This window comes from Hylobates moloch, unplaced genomic scaffold, assembly GCF_009828535.3.
Source record: "Hylobates moloch isolate HMO894 unplaced genomic scaffold, HMol_V3 SCAFFOLD_3, whole genome shotgun sequence".
Lineage (NCBI taxonomy): Eukaryota > Metazoa > Chordata > Mammalia > Primates > Hylobatidae > Hylobates > Hylobates moloch.
This window is the reverse complement of record NW_026652278.1, coordinates 87,245,051-87,261,102: the sequence shown is the minus strand read 5'-3', so window position 1 is coordinate 87,261,102 and position 16,052 is coordinate 87,245,051. Positions and strand designations below refer to the sequence as shown.

Sequence of the window (16,052 nt, the reverse complement as noted above, 5' to 3'; positions counted from 1 at the left end):
AATTGTACAACAGAGTGAACCTTAATGTAAAGTATAGAGGGTAGTTATTTATAATGTGTCAATAATGGTTCATTCATTTTAACAAATGTACCACCACAGTCCAAGATGTTAACAATAGAGGAAACAGGCACAGAAGTGGAGTGAGCAGACGGAATTCTGTACCACCTGCTGGACTGGTCTGTAAATCTAAAACTGGACGAAAATATAAAGCTTTTGACTGCTTAAAATACTCAGCTGATGAGCTCAACAATAGAATGGAGGTAACAAGAAAAGAATTGGTAAACTTGAAGATAGAGCAATATGAACAATGGAGAGAAAACAGGGTGTAAAAACAAACTTAAGGGACCTGTGGGATCCACATGGAATACCTGACATTCCCGCCATTGCAATCACAGAAGGAGAGTAGAAAGAGGTGGTCCTCGAAACGTATTTGAAGAAATCATGACCAAAAACTTACCAACTCTGGCAAAGGACAAAGCTACAGACTCAAGAAACTTAGCTTAGCAACCACCAAACAGGATGAACACAAAGACACTCCAAGGGACATCATAGTTGAACTTCTGTAAACTTAAAGGCAAATAAAAAGTCTTGAAAGCTGTGAGAAAGAAATGACACCTCATCTATAAGGGGAAAACATCACAAGTGGCAATAGATTTCTCATATGCAACTCTGAAGGCCAGAAGGAAGTGGCACATTTTTCCCCTTATTGAAAGAAAAAAAAAACCATCAAACAAACAAACAAAAATGCCCTGCAAGAATGGACAAATAAGCATTCTCAGATGAAGGAAAACTAAGAGAATTTGTTGCTAACAAACGCTCTCTTCAGAGTGGCTAAGGGGGCCGGGTGGTGGCTCACACTGGTAATCCCAGCACTTTGGGAGGGCGAGGAGGGAGGATTGCTGGAGCCCAGGAGTTCAAGACAAGTCTGGGCAATGTAGCAAGACCCCATCTCTACTATTAAGAAAAGGAAAATTAGCTGAGCAGTGGTGGAGCACACCTGTGGTCCAAACTACTCAGGAGGCTGAAGTGGGAGAATCACTTGAGCCCAGGAGTTTGAAGCTGCAGTGAGCCGAGATCTCATTACTGCACTCCAGCCTGGGCAGCAGAGTGAGATCCTATCTCAAAGGAAAAAAAAAAAAGAAAAAAACAACAGGCAAGAATGACTGAGCACAGTCGGCCGGAATCAGAGAATCTGGCTTCCTAAACCAAGAAGTCAGGCCAGCCCAGGTGGGGAAGAGGTGCTGCCCAGGCAGACCTCTCCCAGCAGGGCCGCCTGCGGGCGTCCATCCTCTGCGAGGCCCTTTGCCGGCCAATCGCGTGCTGTGGGGACCACAGAAGTCCCTCTCTGCTTGTGTGCGTGAACTCTACCAGCAACTAGTCTCTGTCCTCCAAAGCTGAGATGAGAGCCTCACAGCAAAAGCAGCAGCGTTAGCCTGCATATTTATTTAACAGAAGAGTTACTTATAATAACGCGCCAAAAATGAGCAGGTTGGTACTTTTTTTTTTTTTAGGTGGAGTCTCATTCTGTCACCAGGCTGGAGTGCAGTGGCGCGATCTCAGCTCACTGCAACCTCCACCTCCTGGGTTCAAGCGATTCTCCTGCCTCAGCCTCCCAAGTAGCTGGGACTACAGGCTCCCACCACCGTGCAGGGCTAATTTTTTGTATTTTCAGTAGAGATGCGATTTCACCATGTTGGCCAAGATGGTCTCGATCTGTTGACCTCATGATCCACCCACCTCCGCCTCCCAAAGTGCTGGGATTACAGGACACTGCAGGTTCAAGGCCAAGGCACTGGCCAGCCTTATGCCCGCAAGCTGGACCCGGCCCAGTTCTTGTTCGTCCTCAGCTCCTCCCCCGCCTCAGGGAAGTTGCGTCCTGGTCAGGAGGACCTGCCAACAGGTCTGCGCCCAGCTGCAGGTTGGTCCTTTCTGCTGCTGTTGTTGCTGGGGTCTCACCCAGAGTTGCCTCTCCTCGCCCCTGGCAGAGCAGGAGCATTTCCATCTTGGACAAGCACTGCCATCTTAAAGTTCCCCTTGATCGAAAACTGCCTAAATCTAAAGGTCATCAGCCTAAGGGCTACGGTCAGCATGACCATAAACCACAAATGACATCTCCGACCAGAAACATTGCAACCGTAAGATAAACCCCTCACCGACCAGAGACTTGCCAGCCCTGAGATAACTTCCCCTCCCTCAGGAGACATTCCAATCCTGCCATAAACTTCTCCCCCACACAGAAACACTCCAAACCTGTGATAAGCTCTCTCACCCTAAAACCAATATACCCTCTTAGTCTGTAAGACAGAATGCTCCTGAAGGAAATAGGCTAGAAGCCCCTCAGGTTTATCCTCCAAAATAAACCTGTCTTTGACTGTCGAGCCACTTTTCATGTTTCTTTCCTCTTTCTTTAACTCTTACAGCCCCCTCACCCTAAGGACACAGTGTAGGCTATTGGCAGGTCCTCCTGACCAGGACGTGACTTCCCTGAGGTGGGGGAGGAGCTGAGGATGAACAAGGACTGGGCCAGCTCCAGCTGGCGGGCGTAGGGCTCGCCAGTGCCTTGGCCTTGAACCTGCAGTGTCCCGGGTCTCTTTGGCCCAGCCAATCGTGAGGACTGTGGCCCCACATGCTGCCGAACGTGAGGGTGCCCATTGTGGTCTGGAATCCAGCTAGCTATTCCTCATTTGAGACCCCATAGAACCCCACAAACATGACTGGGGTTGACATGGATTTTGAACATTAAAGTTACATGAGATTTCTGAACTTGAGTGTCATGGAGCAAATTTCAAACGTGGTGCATGTGTGTGTTTGCATCACACTTAAGAGACAAATTACAGGACAGGACACCGAGTCCTTCACCTACCTGCAGTCCAGCCTTGCAAGCCGTCAGGGGCATGGCCTTCCACTGGGGGCGTGGCCTCCTGGCATGGGCGTGGCAGGGCAGCACAGCCTGGCTGAGGAAAGCACAAATCCTGTTTGCAACTGCTGGCTCCGTGGTCTTGGGAAGTCAGCACCAACTCCCCAGGGTTTTTGAGGATGTGCTGTGACTTAGTGATTGCAAATGCAAGGCGTGCCTTGCCTTCCACTGAACATGCGCAGTGTTGGCGCTGTTTTACTGTTTTCTTCGTTGCTTGCACTTTTGACTTTCACTGTCTGCTGTATCCATTCCTAGACCCAGGATTGGGTTCCTCCCCACCCCCTTCGTTACTCCCTGAGGAACCAGCTCTGAACTGTGGATCCCTGGGGTCCCACACGGAGCCCCTCCTCAAGTGTACCATGATGGCCCCACCTCAGGACATGCACACCCAGGTGGCTGAGAAACAGGGCAACATGCAGAGGGAAAACCAGGCACCACGTTCCAGGATTCAAAGGCAAATTTGACCCAAGCAGTTCTTCATCCAGCAAGGCATTAGGCTGAAACCCCTGTCTGCTCCTCCTCAGCTAATCTTTCCGGGCTTCCCTGCTGATTTCCGGATCCAAACCTCCTCTCTTAAGGGCGCTCACCACTCCTTCAGGGACAGTGCCCTCTGCCACAGCAGGTACCCTCTCCTGGCCTTTCTTCCTGACATGGCCTTTCCCCTCTCCCAGGCAGCCCCTCATGCTCACCTGATGTGATTCACTGAATCACCCCAGGGCCTCACACACTGCCCACTCCGTAAACATGTGACCTGAAGTGGGTATATTACTTACAGATTGGCAGTGAGGGACAATAGAAGCCTAGGTTTCAGGATAAGCCAGTCCTCCAAGCCTCAGGAAAGCTGTCCAGAGTGGATGGACTCTCATCTGTTTGCTCCACTTGTACCACAACTAAGAGACACTGCAGAGCAGCTGGCACTGGGTGTTATACTCCAGGGTAGCGGGAATTGCTGGGCTAAAGCATTGGAGAACACTCTATTTCTAGAGGGAACAAGAATAGAGCCTGGGCTGTTTTGGTCAGTTCCTCCTTATCTCAGGATGTTGCATTTTCAGCACATTCTATAGTTATTCTCGAGAACTATAAGTAAAAAAGTGGGGGCCGAATGTGGTGGCTCACACCTATAATCCCAGCATTTTGGGAGGCCAAGGCAGGTGGATCACATGAGGTCAGGAGTTTGAGACCAACCTGGCCAACATGGCTAAACCCCATCTCTACTACAAATACAAAAAAATTAGCTGGGCGTGGTGGCAGGTGCCTGTAATCCCAGCTACTGCAGAGGCTGAGGTAGGAGAATTGCTAGAACCCTGGGGGCGGAGGTTGCAGTGAGCCGAGATCACACCACTGCACTCCAGCGCGGGCAACAGAGTGAGATTCCTTTCAAAATGAAAAAATAAAAGGTGGGAAGAACTGCGTTTGTCCAAGCCACCCAGAGAACTGTCCTGCAAGCAGCATTAAGCTGGTTTCTGTTACATCCAAGGAGTGGCTCTTACTGGCTCTTGGTCATGGTCTGTGTCATACAGCAGGATTTGGTGAGCCACAGTTATAGGCAAAAGCCATGTCTCCAGGATGAACCACATGGGTACCATGTTCATAGCAGCCAGGACCCTGGAAACCAGGAACCTGTAGACCTCTTACTGATGGCAGTGGTGGCCTGTCTGAAGTGGCTGCTGCCATCACACTGGCTGTGGCAAGGAGGTGCAGCCAGGGCTGCACATTCTGTGGAACCAGTAGGAGCTGGGGACAAGTGGGAGCCCTGCTCATTCAGAGTTGGTGGGGTGGGAGCTCCCTGGATGCAGCCGCAGCCACTCAACTCTTGGCTATGGACCCAGGCCTCCTGCTCCATGGAGCAAGAAGGAGCCACACCCGCTCTGGGCACAGCTGTAGCTGCCCAAGCTGTGGCTGCAGATGAAGGCATCCTTGCACCCTTGGGGGCCAGGGAAGGCCCCCCCTCGCAGGCTTGAAAATGCCTGCTCCCATTGCCTGGCTTCTCCTTGCTATTGGCACCCCCTCCAATCTCAGAGCAAAGTCCAGGTAAGCCTGTGTGCTGTCACAGCCCAGCCGGGTGTGTGCCTTCTTGGGGCAGTACTGACACACCAGCCCCCTGCCACCTCAGCACCCTGCAGACTTTGGGCCCTGATGAGCATAGGAGGGAAGCTGATGGGGGACCGAGGGCAGCTTGGCACTGGCCTGCAGGCACCCCTTGGCACCTACATCCTTGGTGCCATGAGAAACAGCAGGAGGCAGACAGGTTATGGGGTAGAAGGGGGCTGGTCCTTGGTGAGGCCCCACCTTCAGGCCAGGGATGTCCTGAAGGCTAGTGGCCAGGACGGCAGTCCCATGGACCATAGTGGGAACTTGTGTTGCCTTTTCCAGCCCACCTGCGGCCGTCCATGGACCCATCAGGGTGGCACTTCCTCTACTCTGAGGCCCATAAAAGCCCCGGGCTCAGCCAGAGCTGAGTAGACATCAGGACAACCAGCTACAGAGAGGAGCCACCCACTTCAGGGCCTCCTGTCTGCTGAACACTCAACATGATGACCAGCTGCAGGGAGGAGCTACCCATTCCGGGGCTTCCTCTGAGCTATTCTGTCACTCAATAAAGCTCCTCTTCACCTTGCTCATTCTTCACTTGTCTGTGTACCTCATTCTTCCTAGATGCGGGACAAGAACTCAGGACTTGCTGAATGGCAAGGCTGAAAGAGTTATAACACAAACAGTGCTGATATATGTCCCTTGCTCCCCATGTTGCAGATGAAGAGAAGGAGAGAAGAGCTGCAGCCCTTCAGGGAGCCCAGACCTGGTAGCTCCCCAGGCCAGGGCTTTCACTCCCTCTTTGGGGCCTTGTGGTTCCTGGAGTCTTCAAGCTTCTGGGCACCACTGTGTTCCCTGGTGGCAGCTGTGGAAGCTGCTTGCAGTGTCCCTGGTTCAGCCACAGCTTCACAGAGAGCTGGTGCCCATGTCGGCACTTGGAACTGCCCATCCCACTGCAGCAGCCGGCATGCCTGACTGGGCAGTGGCCAGACCCCATGCTCACTTGCTCACACACCTCTCACTACTCCATGCCTGGCTCACCCTTGGCAGGCCTGGGATCCAGGCTGGTGGCGTGAGCTGAGTGCAGCCTGCCAGGCCAAGTGAGTGGAATGAGCTGAGTGAGTGGAACAAGCCCAGTGATCCTAAACAAATATTGGGCAATGGCTCCACCCTCCACAGAGGTTTCTGGCCAGAAAAGTGACACCCCAAGGATCCTGCAACATTATTGGTTCTCAGTGAGGGGTCCCAGGACCCGGAGCAACAGCCTCACTGGGAACTTGCTGAAATACAAATTCCCAGGACCAAGCCAAGCACTCTGAATCAGAAACCTGAGTGGAGCTGGCAATCTATGTTTTAACAAGCCTTCCAGAATTGATGCATACCAGCATTTGAGACCTAAAGGGGTGCCTAGACACCCTGGGCAGCTTTCCTGAGCCTTGGGAGTGCCATCCACTGATTGACTGGGGCCATTAGCCCCTCTACTCCCACCTCCTCATATCCACCTCCAGCCTGTTTTTGAAACTGTTTCCAAGAGGCTTGTCCTGACTTTACAGCAAGGCTTGTCCTTCCGTCTTCTCCCATCCCTGGAACTGCTCCTCATCAGTTCTTTTCCTGCCATGGAAGCCCTGGGATATGGAGACACTCCTGCCCTTCATGCAGAGCATCTAGATGCCACTGCAGGGAGTGAGACTACACAGACTGCTGCACTCTGTTCTGCCTGCCCCTGACCAACTGCAGCTTCATCATCATAAGCTCAGGACAAGGTGGTCACACTGAGCAGACCTGGCCCAGCACTCATCCTAGTGAGCCACTTCCCACCCTGGTGGCTTCTCTGGTGGGCGAATGGCCTGCAGGTGACCTGACTGCATCCCATTTCCCAGTGGCTGCCCCCCTGAGCCTGGAAAACAGGGAATGTGGAGTAAACTGCCCATCCCACCCACAGGCCCTCTGGCTTGGACAGCAGCTCCTTTTTCCACAGGAGCCTCCTGAAGACTTCAGAAGCAGACTCTGGAAAAGGATATGTAATCTTGCCCTTAGTGGGGTTTGCTGGGTCCAAAAGTATGTGAAACTGGATCTGATATGGTTTGGCTATGTCCCTACCCAAAACTCATCTTGAATTGTAGCTCCCATAATTCCCATGTGTTGTGGGAGGGCTCTGGTGGGAGATAATTGAATCATGGGGGTGGTTTCCCCCCATACAGTTCTCATGGTAGTGAATAAGTTTCACAAGATCTGATGGTTTTATAAGGGGAAACCTCTTTTGCTTGGCTCTCATTCTCTCTTCCCTACCATCATGTAAGATGTGACTTGCTCCTCCTTGCCTTCTGCCATGATTATGAGGCTTCCGCAGCCATGTGGAACTGTGAGTCAATTAAGCCTCTTTCCTTTATAATTACCCAGTCTCAGGTATGTCTTCATTCGCAGTGTGAGAACAGACTAATACTAATGTGTGTGAAGGGAAAAAAAAAATTCATTTTTCTGAACATGCATCAAATTATCCAAGAAATCTACAAGTTCAGATAGGCTACAAACTCTTTCTTGAAGGAGACCCTCAGCAACCTCTTGAAGTTTCCTGGATGTAAATGGGAGATCACAATCCATAATTATTAAAGGGAAGGAGATGTGGGCAAAGAGTGTAAAATGACAACTCACTGACTACAAAATGCATAACTTAAAAACATGAAAACAATTCAACTTCATGAGGAAAGAAGTGCAAACTAAGGAAGGGCTGGGCCATCCTGGGTCAGAGCCAGCAGGTGGTAAATTGCAGAATCTTTTCACTTAAAATACAGTCTGTAAGTGACTTCATTTTGACCAAATATATACGTACATTTAGATACACATCCAGAGGAGGCCAGATAAATAGCTTCTCAGCTCTCGGAGATGTTTAGACTCTGAGCCCCCTTTCGTCTGTGAAGTTCACTTCCACCCCCTCAGCCTTCAGAGAAAAGCTGCCTCTCCCTCCTCTGAATGATTTCACTCTGTCTCCCACCTGTCACTCTTAGTCCTCCTTCTCCTAGGCCTGTCCCCATCGGAACTTAAGTTTCCAGCATCAGTGCCACTTCCTCCTCAAAGCTGCCTCGCTCCTCAGTGCCTGGTCTGGCTCCGAGAACCACTCGTGAAGTTTAACGAAATCCTTGTGTGCACACCTTTAATTTAGCCAGTGGCTGCACTGATGGCAGGTGTTTTGACTTTGACAAAGTCACAACACACTGTGTTCCTCTCAGACCTCATTGTCAAATGGGCTACACAAAACTGACCTCACAGGTGGTTGTGAGAAATGGAAGAATGCATGTAGTAGTGGTCACTTGTATCATTATAGTCATTGCAAGGTGCTTTCAAAGTTTCTATTTCCTGCCGCAGAGATATGGGCTGGCCCCTTTACCACTGGATTGCTGTATGGCCTTGAGCCATTCTCCCTGCTCTCTTGGCATCAGGCTTTCTATCTGTAATATGGGTGTTTGACTAATGTGCAGTATCCTTTGGAACAGACTCTGATTTCCCTTTATATTCCCTGCTTCACTTTCCAAGAGGAAGAGGGAAGGGGCCCTGTCACCCTGACTCTGGCCTTCAGGATGTCACAAGGTACTCTGGACTGTTTGTAAACCACCCCCAACCTATTCATATGCTAAAGCTTAATGAGATGGTATTAGGAGGTGGGGCCTGTGGGGGGTGATTAGGTCATAAGGGTAGAGCCTTCATGAATGGGATTACTACCCTCATAATGGGCTGAAGAGAAAAGGGCTTCCCCATCTACCATGGGAGGAAAAAGCTAGAAGCTGCCATCTATAAGGAAGCAGCCCTCAGGAGATGTGGAATCTGCCAGTGCCTTGATCTTGGACTTCCAGCCTCCAGAAATGTGAGAAATAAATGTCTGTTGTTTATAAGCCACAGAAATTTATGGTATTTTGTTAGAGCAGCCCCAATGGAATAAGAGACAAGGTGGGTGCAGTTTGGGTTCACCTACCTCCAGACACTGCCTTTGGATGAGGGCTCCTGCCCTTCCCATTTGAATCAATCCCTCCTCAAGGAGGGCATTTTACCTGACACCTCCAATCAGCCCCCAAGTGAGGCTCCCTCCCTGCAGAAATCCCTGACCTGGCGCTGATGAACCCTTTCCTTTCAAAACCAAACAGCAGGAGAGCAGGGCCTTTGACGGGTCTCGACAGAGCCCCCTGAGCACTGTGCCAGTGCCACCGGTGCTATGCAGAGCTCCCGCATATGGTCAAAGGGCCCCACATTCACTCACTAACCAAAGTTCCCTTTTCTAAGATCCCTTGGTCCTTTCTAACTCCCAGAGACCATGGGAACCCCTACACTTTGCCCAGCAATCTCCTTTCTTGATCTCTCACAAACCCCACCTGCTATGAAACTCCCCTTCTGGGACCATTGCTGGGCCCTGGTTTCCATGGGCTACTTCTCCCTGATGCTCTGCCCCCTACAACCTGCTGTCAGAAAACCTCTCATCCTCTGCCTCCATTTCTGCCACCTCCGATTAATACCCTTGCCCCGTCATTCTTTTTCTCAACACGAATGTCCACCCAATGCATGCTTCTCCTAAACATTCTGCCAATTTCTTGTTTCTGCCAGCCTCATTCCCATTCCAAGGATTTCCCTGGTTAGTTACGTGATGCCCTCAGCTCCCACCAGCCCTCTCACCCAGACCCTGCCTCCCACCAGCTCACCCTGCTCCAGCTCAGCCACTGGGAGCTCATTCAGTTGGCTTCTGGCCTTTTTGACACACCAATATCCTTCAGTTTGTAACAATTCCTTACTTTCTGGTACTACAAGATGCTTCAGGCTCCTCTTACATATTTCCTACCCTAGCCCTAGACTCAGCCATTTCTCCAAGGAGCTTTGGTTCCTTTTATTGGAGAATGGTTTTAGAAACCAAGATCTGGGAGCTCAGTGTGCACACTAATGCTGGGATGTCATTGCTTTTGGGCATACTAGGCAAATACAGCTAAGACACACACACACACACACACACACACACACACACACACACACACACACTTTGACCCTAATCCACTACCACAGTGTTCATTCTAGCTTCTCTGCCTTGCTCACTGTGACTTCTTTCTCCAACAATGAGAAATCTGGCTCTCACTATCCATGACTCATTTATTCAACCTTAATATCCAGGTAAAGCCATCTCTGACTTGTTAGTGCATACCCCTTGGAGAAACAAATTTACCAACTAGAGTACAATGTTTGTGGACAATTCCTTTTATCCTTAGTCTTTCAGTTTCTAGTCATAATATCACTTTCCAAAGTTACTTAGGCCAATTTCTTTTCTCTCCACCTGCTCCAGTGATGTTATGTCATACATTTATAGTTCAGTTAGGTCATTTGTTACAAGCTGCATTCCATTCTGGGATTCTCCAGACATCTTGGTTAATTTTTAAATTTCACATACATTAAAGTTCCCCCTTCATCATGTATGGTTCTATGGGTTTGATCAAGATACAGTCATGTAAGCACTTCCTCAGTATGATACAGAACATTTCCATCTCCTTAAAATTCTCCTGTGCATCCTCTATGTAGTTAATCTTTCCTTTTCCTCAGCCCCTGGCAACTGCCAATCTGTTTTCTATCCCTACAGTTTTTCCTTTTCTGGAATGTAATATAAACAGAATCTTTTGGGGATGGCTTTTCACTTAGCAAAATGCATTTAAAATCCATCCATGTTATAGTGTGGATCAATAGCTCACTTCCTTTTATTGCCAAATGATTTTCATTGTATGGATACCACAGTGTGTTCATCCATTCATCTGTTGAAAGACATCTTGGTGACTTCACTTTGGGGTAGTTATGAATAAAGCTGCTATACATATTTTTGTATGGATATAAGTTTCAAATCAGTTGGCTAAATAGCTAGGAGCACAGTTTGCCATATTAAAGCTCACTAAATTGTTACAAAGTAAACACACTCATCAGCTAGCACCAGCAACAGAACAGCCCTCACCCAGTTATACATTCCTTCCTCCACAAAAGTCACAATTATCTTCACTTCTGTTGCCACATGTTAATTTTGCCTGGGTTCAAGCTTTGAATGGATCATCTGATATGTTCTTCTTTGTGTCTGGCTTCTTTGGCCAAGTATCCTCTGTGTTGGTGCATGTGGTGGTTATTTTCATTGTTCTGTATCCTTCCATTGCAAATATATATTATGGTTTTGTCTTTAGGTTTTTGCTGGTGGATGTCTGGGTTTTTCCCAGTTTGGATAATGCTATGAACATTCCTTTTTTTTTTTAGACAGAGTCTCATTCTGTTGCCAGGCTGGAGTGCAGTGGCGCAATCTTGGCTCACTGCAACCTCTGCCTCCCAGGTTCAAGCAATCCTCCTGCCTTGGCCTCCCAAGTAGCTGGGACTACAGGCATGTGCCACCAAGCCCAGCTAATTTTTTGTATTTTTAGTAGAGATGGGGTTTCATCATGTTGGCCAGGATGGTCTCGATCTCTTGACCTCCTGATCCGCCCTCCTTGGCCGCCCAAAGTGCTGGGATTACAGGCATGAGCCACCAAGCTCAGCCAAACATTCCTATGTGCCTTTCTGTATCTACTTCTGTTGCTGGCTCATAGGGTAAGTGCATGCTCAGTAATAATAGACACGCTGAACCATTTCCAAAGCATTTATACCAATTTAAATTACCAATAGCACCTTATGTTTTAACAGGAGCCCTCTGGCTGCTTCATTGAAAACTGACTGTTCAAGGGCAAAGGTGGGAGCAGGGAGGCCAAGGGAAAGGTTTCGCAGTCATCCATGTGTGATTGCATGGGGCACAGCCCAAAGGGGTAGCAGTGGAAGTAGTGACAAGTGGTTGAATTCTGGTTGTACTTCAAAGGTAGAGTCAACAGGAATTTTCTGATGGATTGGACATGGAGGATAGAAAAAGCAAATAGAAAAAGGTGTGTGGGAGGCATTTTGACTAATCATCTTTATGGATGGAATTGCCATCAACTGAGATCATAAGACTGCTGAGCAGTTGGTTTGAGAGGGAAGATCCTGAGTTCTGTTTGGCATATCACTTTGGAAATGTCTATTAAATATCCAAATAGATATGTCATGGAGGCAGCTGGAGTTGAGGTTAGAGATCTGAGTCATTGATAAAACTTTGGGAGTTGTTGGCAAATGATAGTGTATTGGTCAGAGTCTAATTAGGAAAGAGAAGCTACACAGTCATTTGAACAGGAAACATGTATATAAAGAAGTGTTAATTGCAACAGGGAAGTGGAATAACCAGGCACAGACTAGTAAGAAGTATAGGAGGAGCAACCACTAGTCTAGGGCTGAGGTAGAGAGCCCAGGAGGGTCCTCTCCTCTTAGTGCACTGCCCCTGCACCTCATCAGAGGAACCCAGCTATGGCCCTCTGCGTGTCAGGAGAGTCACTGGTGCTATACCACTGGAACTTACTAGAAATATTTCTTTAGGTGCTGGGGAAAGGAGCAGTGTCTCAGAAGAGTTACTCTATAACAAAACTGCCTGGAGCTAGTGGGAGGAGTGGGACCTGCTGGGCACTGGCCACTGTGTTTCTGGAGAAGTCACCCACCTGCAGAAGCCAGGCCAGGGAGCATAGGAGAACCAGGAACAAAGACTGCTTTCGCCCGCAAAGTCTCTCCATTGCTCTCTACTGACAAAACCTAACATCATGTCAGAGGAAAATATTTAAACGGCCCAGTTCCATTTTTGCAGAGCAGGCAATGAAGAATGAGTTTGTAGCAGAGATGCAATAAATTGACAACTGTATTAGTCCATTCTCTCACTGCTATGAAGAAGTAACTGATACTAGACAATTTATAAGAAAAGAGGTTTAATTGGCTCATGATTCTGCAGGCTGTACAGGAAGCATGACAGCTTCTGCAGAGGCCTCAGGAAACTTTCAATCATGGTGGAAGGTGAAGAAGAAGCAGGCATGTCTTATATGGCTGAAGCAGGAGGAAGTGGTGGGGGGAGGTGCTACACACTTTTTAACAACCAGATCTTGTGAAAACTCTATCATGAGAACAGCACTAGATGAATGGTGCTAAACCATTCATGAAGACTCTGCTCCCATGATCCAATCACCTCCCACCAGGCCCCACCTCCAACATTGGGGATTACAATTCCACAAGAAATTTGGGCAGAGACAGACCCAAAACATATCAAAACCTATGGCCTCGCTCTAATTTAAACAGGTGAGAGCAGGGGAACCAGCAAAGGCAGCTGAGAAAGAGCATCCAGGGTTGCAGGTGGAGTCCTGTGAGACAAGTGAATCAAAGAGAATAGGAGAGGGGCCAGAGTATGTATTGACCATTCTTTTGTGAAGCTTTGCTGCAAAGGGGAATGTAGGAAAGGTTCAGGTCCTGGTATAGGAATTAGGGTCGAGTAATTTCTTTGTTTTGAAGATGAGAGAAATAGCTGCATGTTGTGTGATGATGAGAAGAGTCCAGTAGAAAGGGAAATACTGCTGATGTTGGAGAGAGGACAGGCTGGCTAGAGTGACACCCTGGAGCAGTAACAGATGAGGGGATCCTGCAGTCCAGTGCAGGATTCTTTGGGTGGAACTAGCAGTTGTTCATCCACAGTCACAGGCAGGCCATAGGAGGCAGATGGGTGGAGGTGGAGGTGGGAGCCTGTGGAAGACTTTTACCACTTCTATTCTCTTAGCAAAGCAGGAGGCAAGGAAGGGAGAGGCAGTGGGAAGGATTGAACAGAAAGGAGGAAGTGCAAAATACTCACTTGGAACAATGGGAGATTGAATAGACGAGGCAAAGAATGATTAAAATGAGGACTGCTGGCATGGTCCTGTTCTCCTTCAGCCATGTTTAGTTGCATCGTCGTGGCATGGAATAGATGGAGAGCTGGGTTTATCCAGGTTTCCCATCTTACCAAGCAGATAGGAGATGACAGGGAGGTGCATGAGTTGAGGAGGTGTGCAAGGGATCAATGAGAATGGTTGGCCATGGAGTTTAAGCTGGCTCACTAGAGAGGGTCATAAAGGAAGAAACAGTGAACAGGTAGTAAGATCTGGATTGGAGGTGCTGGTAAGGTTGCAGGAGTTTTGTTTCAGGGCAGTATAGGAAGTGATCTGGATAGACAGGAGGATAGATAGACCTGGTCAGAATGGGATACTGTGGGGGTTGCAGTCCTTGGACCTGACAAGGTCTAAGGTCTGATCATGGAGGGAGGGGGAAGCTGAGGTAGGGCAGAGGACAGGAGTGGGCTTCATGAGACCAAAAGGATGTTGGAAGGATTATCTACCTGGATACTGAAATCTTCAAGAAATAAGAGGTGTAGTGTGAAGAAGTTACAACATTCTAAGCTCTTCACGGATAAGGGAAGTATGTGCCACGTGAGTAGCCTCCCTAGTCCAGCACCCAGTACGTAGAATATGCGGAGTGAATACCTGGGGGCTGCTGAGGGCAAGAACAAGGTGCCTGTGAGAGGACCTGATGCCTGGGGTTCTCGTGACAGGAGTGGGCCTAGTTTTTGGTATAGAATTGAGCCTTGAATGCACTGGCGGGATCATATTGAAAAGAAACCCTCCAAGGCTAGAGGAAGATGCATCCTCTGGCAATGTACGCTCTGTAGGCGTCCCAAGTAGCTGGGCTGGGGATTAGATGGACTCCAGGGCATTTCCTCAGGTGGCAATGGGCGGATCCCTAGGAAGGCAGAGCTATGCAGGAAGAAAACGGCAAGATGCTACGTTCACTCAGGGAAAGCCCCTTTCCCGGGAGCAGGGAGGGCGAGGCAGTTTAGGCTGGGTCAGTTTGTCCCTGCCCTCAGGGTTTGTTGGTCCTGGCAAAAGAGGGCCTTATTTTATTTATTTTTCTTAGAGACAGTGTCTTGCTCTGTCGCCCAGGCTAGAGTGCAGTGGCTCATCTCAGGTCACTGCAAACTCCTCCTCCTGGGATCAAGGGATCCTCCCACCTCAGCCTCCAGAGTAGCTGGGACCACAAGGACCATGGGCGCCCGGCACGATGCCGGCTAATTTTTTTTTTTTTTTTTTAAGAGAGAGAGGTAGTCTCCCTATGTTGCCCAGGCTTGTCTTGAATTCCTGGGCTCAAGCGATCCTCCCGCCTCGGCCTCCCAAAGTGTAGGGATTACAGGCGTGAGCCACCGCGCCCTGCCAAAAGAGGGCTTTAGGGCACCCCAGAACGCGAGATCCCCCTCATCTGTTATCTTTAAAGAGGAGGAAGTGGACTCCAAATCGAGCGATAGTCCATTAGTCCCTGACACGGTGACCGCCGGGCGGCCAGGACCAAATGTGTCTCCCTCCGGCTTTTGCACCACACTCAAACCGGCTCCAGGCCGCAGAGCCACCCTGGCCTTCGGCTAGGACTCGGGCGAGCGCGGTGCACGCTGCTCCGGAGTCCCACCGCGGAAGCTGAGGCCGCGGATGCCGAGAGCGGGGTGGAGCGGAATCCGGAGGGACCCGGACCCGGCGGAACACACTGCACGGACGGCGCCTGCGTCCGCACTCAGCTGCTCAGCAGTCTTTCTTCAGGCTCTCCTCTGAAAGCCGTCCCCGCGCCGGTCTCTTTTTTCTGCCTTCTTGTTTCCCTCCGGCGAGTCAGCGCGACGGTGAATTTCCGTTTCCGGCGGTGTCCATGCTGACCTGAGGAGTCGCAATTGGGAGCAGGTTTAGTGCCGGCGGGTTGGGGTAGGCGGCGGTGGGGTCCCTGGTTCTGGGGCACTGGGAAGATCGCGAGTCGTGCGTGTGGGTAGGTCCTCCCCCAGTCCTCCGGGGCATCTTTGCTCCCGAGGAGCGGCATATTTCTCATCTGCCCGAGGTGTCCTGGGGTAGTTGGGAGAGTGACGTGATGAATCCCTGCAGGGAGGCCAGACTGGGAGGGAAGGTGGCTGGGAGACGTCGTTTCCTGGCGACGTGGTCCCGGCAGGCAACTTAGACCTGAGCTGGATCTGTTGACCCCAAATTGTGCTTTTCCCACCAAGAAGAAAGACAGGGAGAGAAACATTAGTACAAGTTCCGAACTAAAATATAGCAGAGAAGAAACATAATCTCTGAAATCACACAGCTATTCAGTTTCAAAGCGTTCCTAGCGCCCAGCTCTCCTAACTCCTGGCCAGTGTTCATAACATTGTGGTGATACATAAAGA

At 49.6% G+C, this 16,052-nt stretch overlaps 1 protein-coding gene across 5 annotated transcripts in view; it reads left to right on the top strand.

Annotated features, from left to right (window-relative positions):
• The first annotated feature begins 15,527 nt into the window (after positions 1-15,527).
• The window catches only part of BMS1 (BMS1 ribosome biogenesis factor), a 48,028-nt gene continuing 47,503 nt past the window's right edge, over positions 15,528-16,052 (top strand). For 3 of the 5 annotated variants that reach the window (XM_032143059.2, XM_058436520.1, XM_032143032.2), the window contains exon 1: positions 15,528-15,594. The gene's annotated coding sequence lies outside the window, so the exon portion shown is untranslated. Of the gene's footprint in view, positions 15,656-16,052 lie in introns of all 5 variants that reach the window. The other 2 variants (XM_032143022.2, XM_032143041.2) reach the window with 2 other exon arrangements.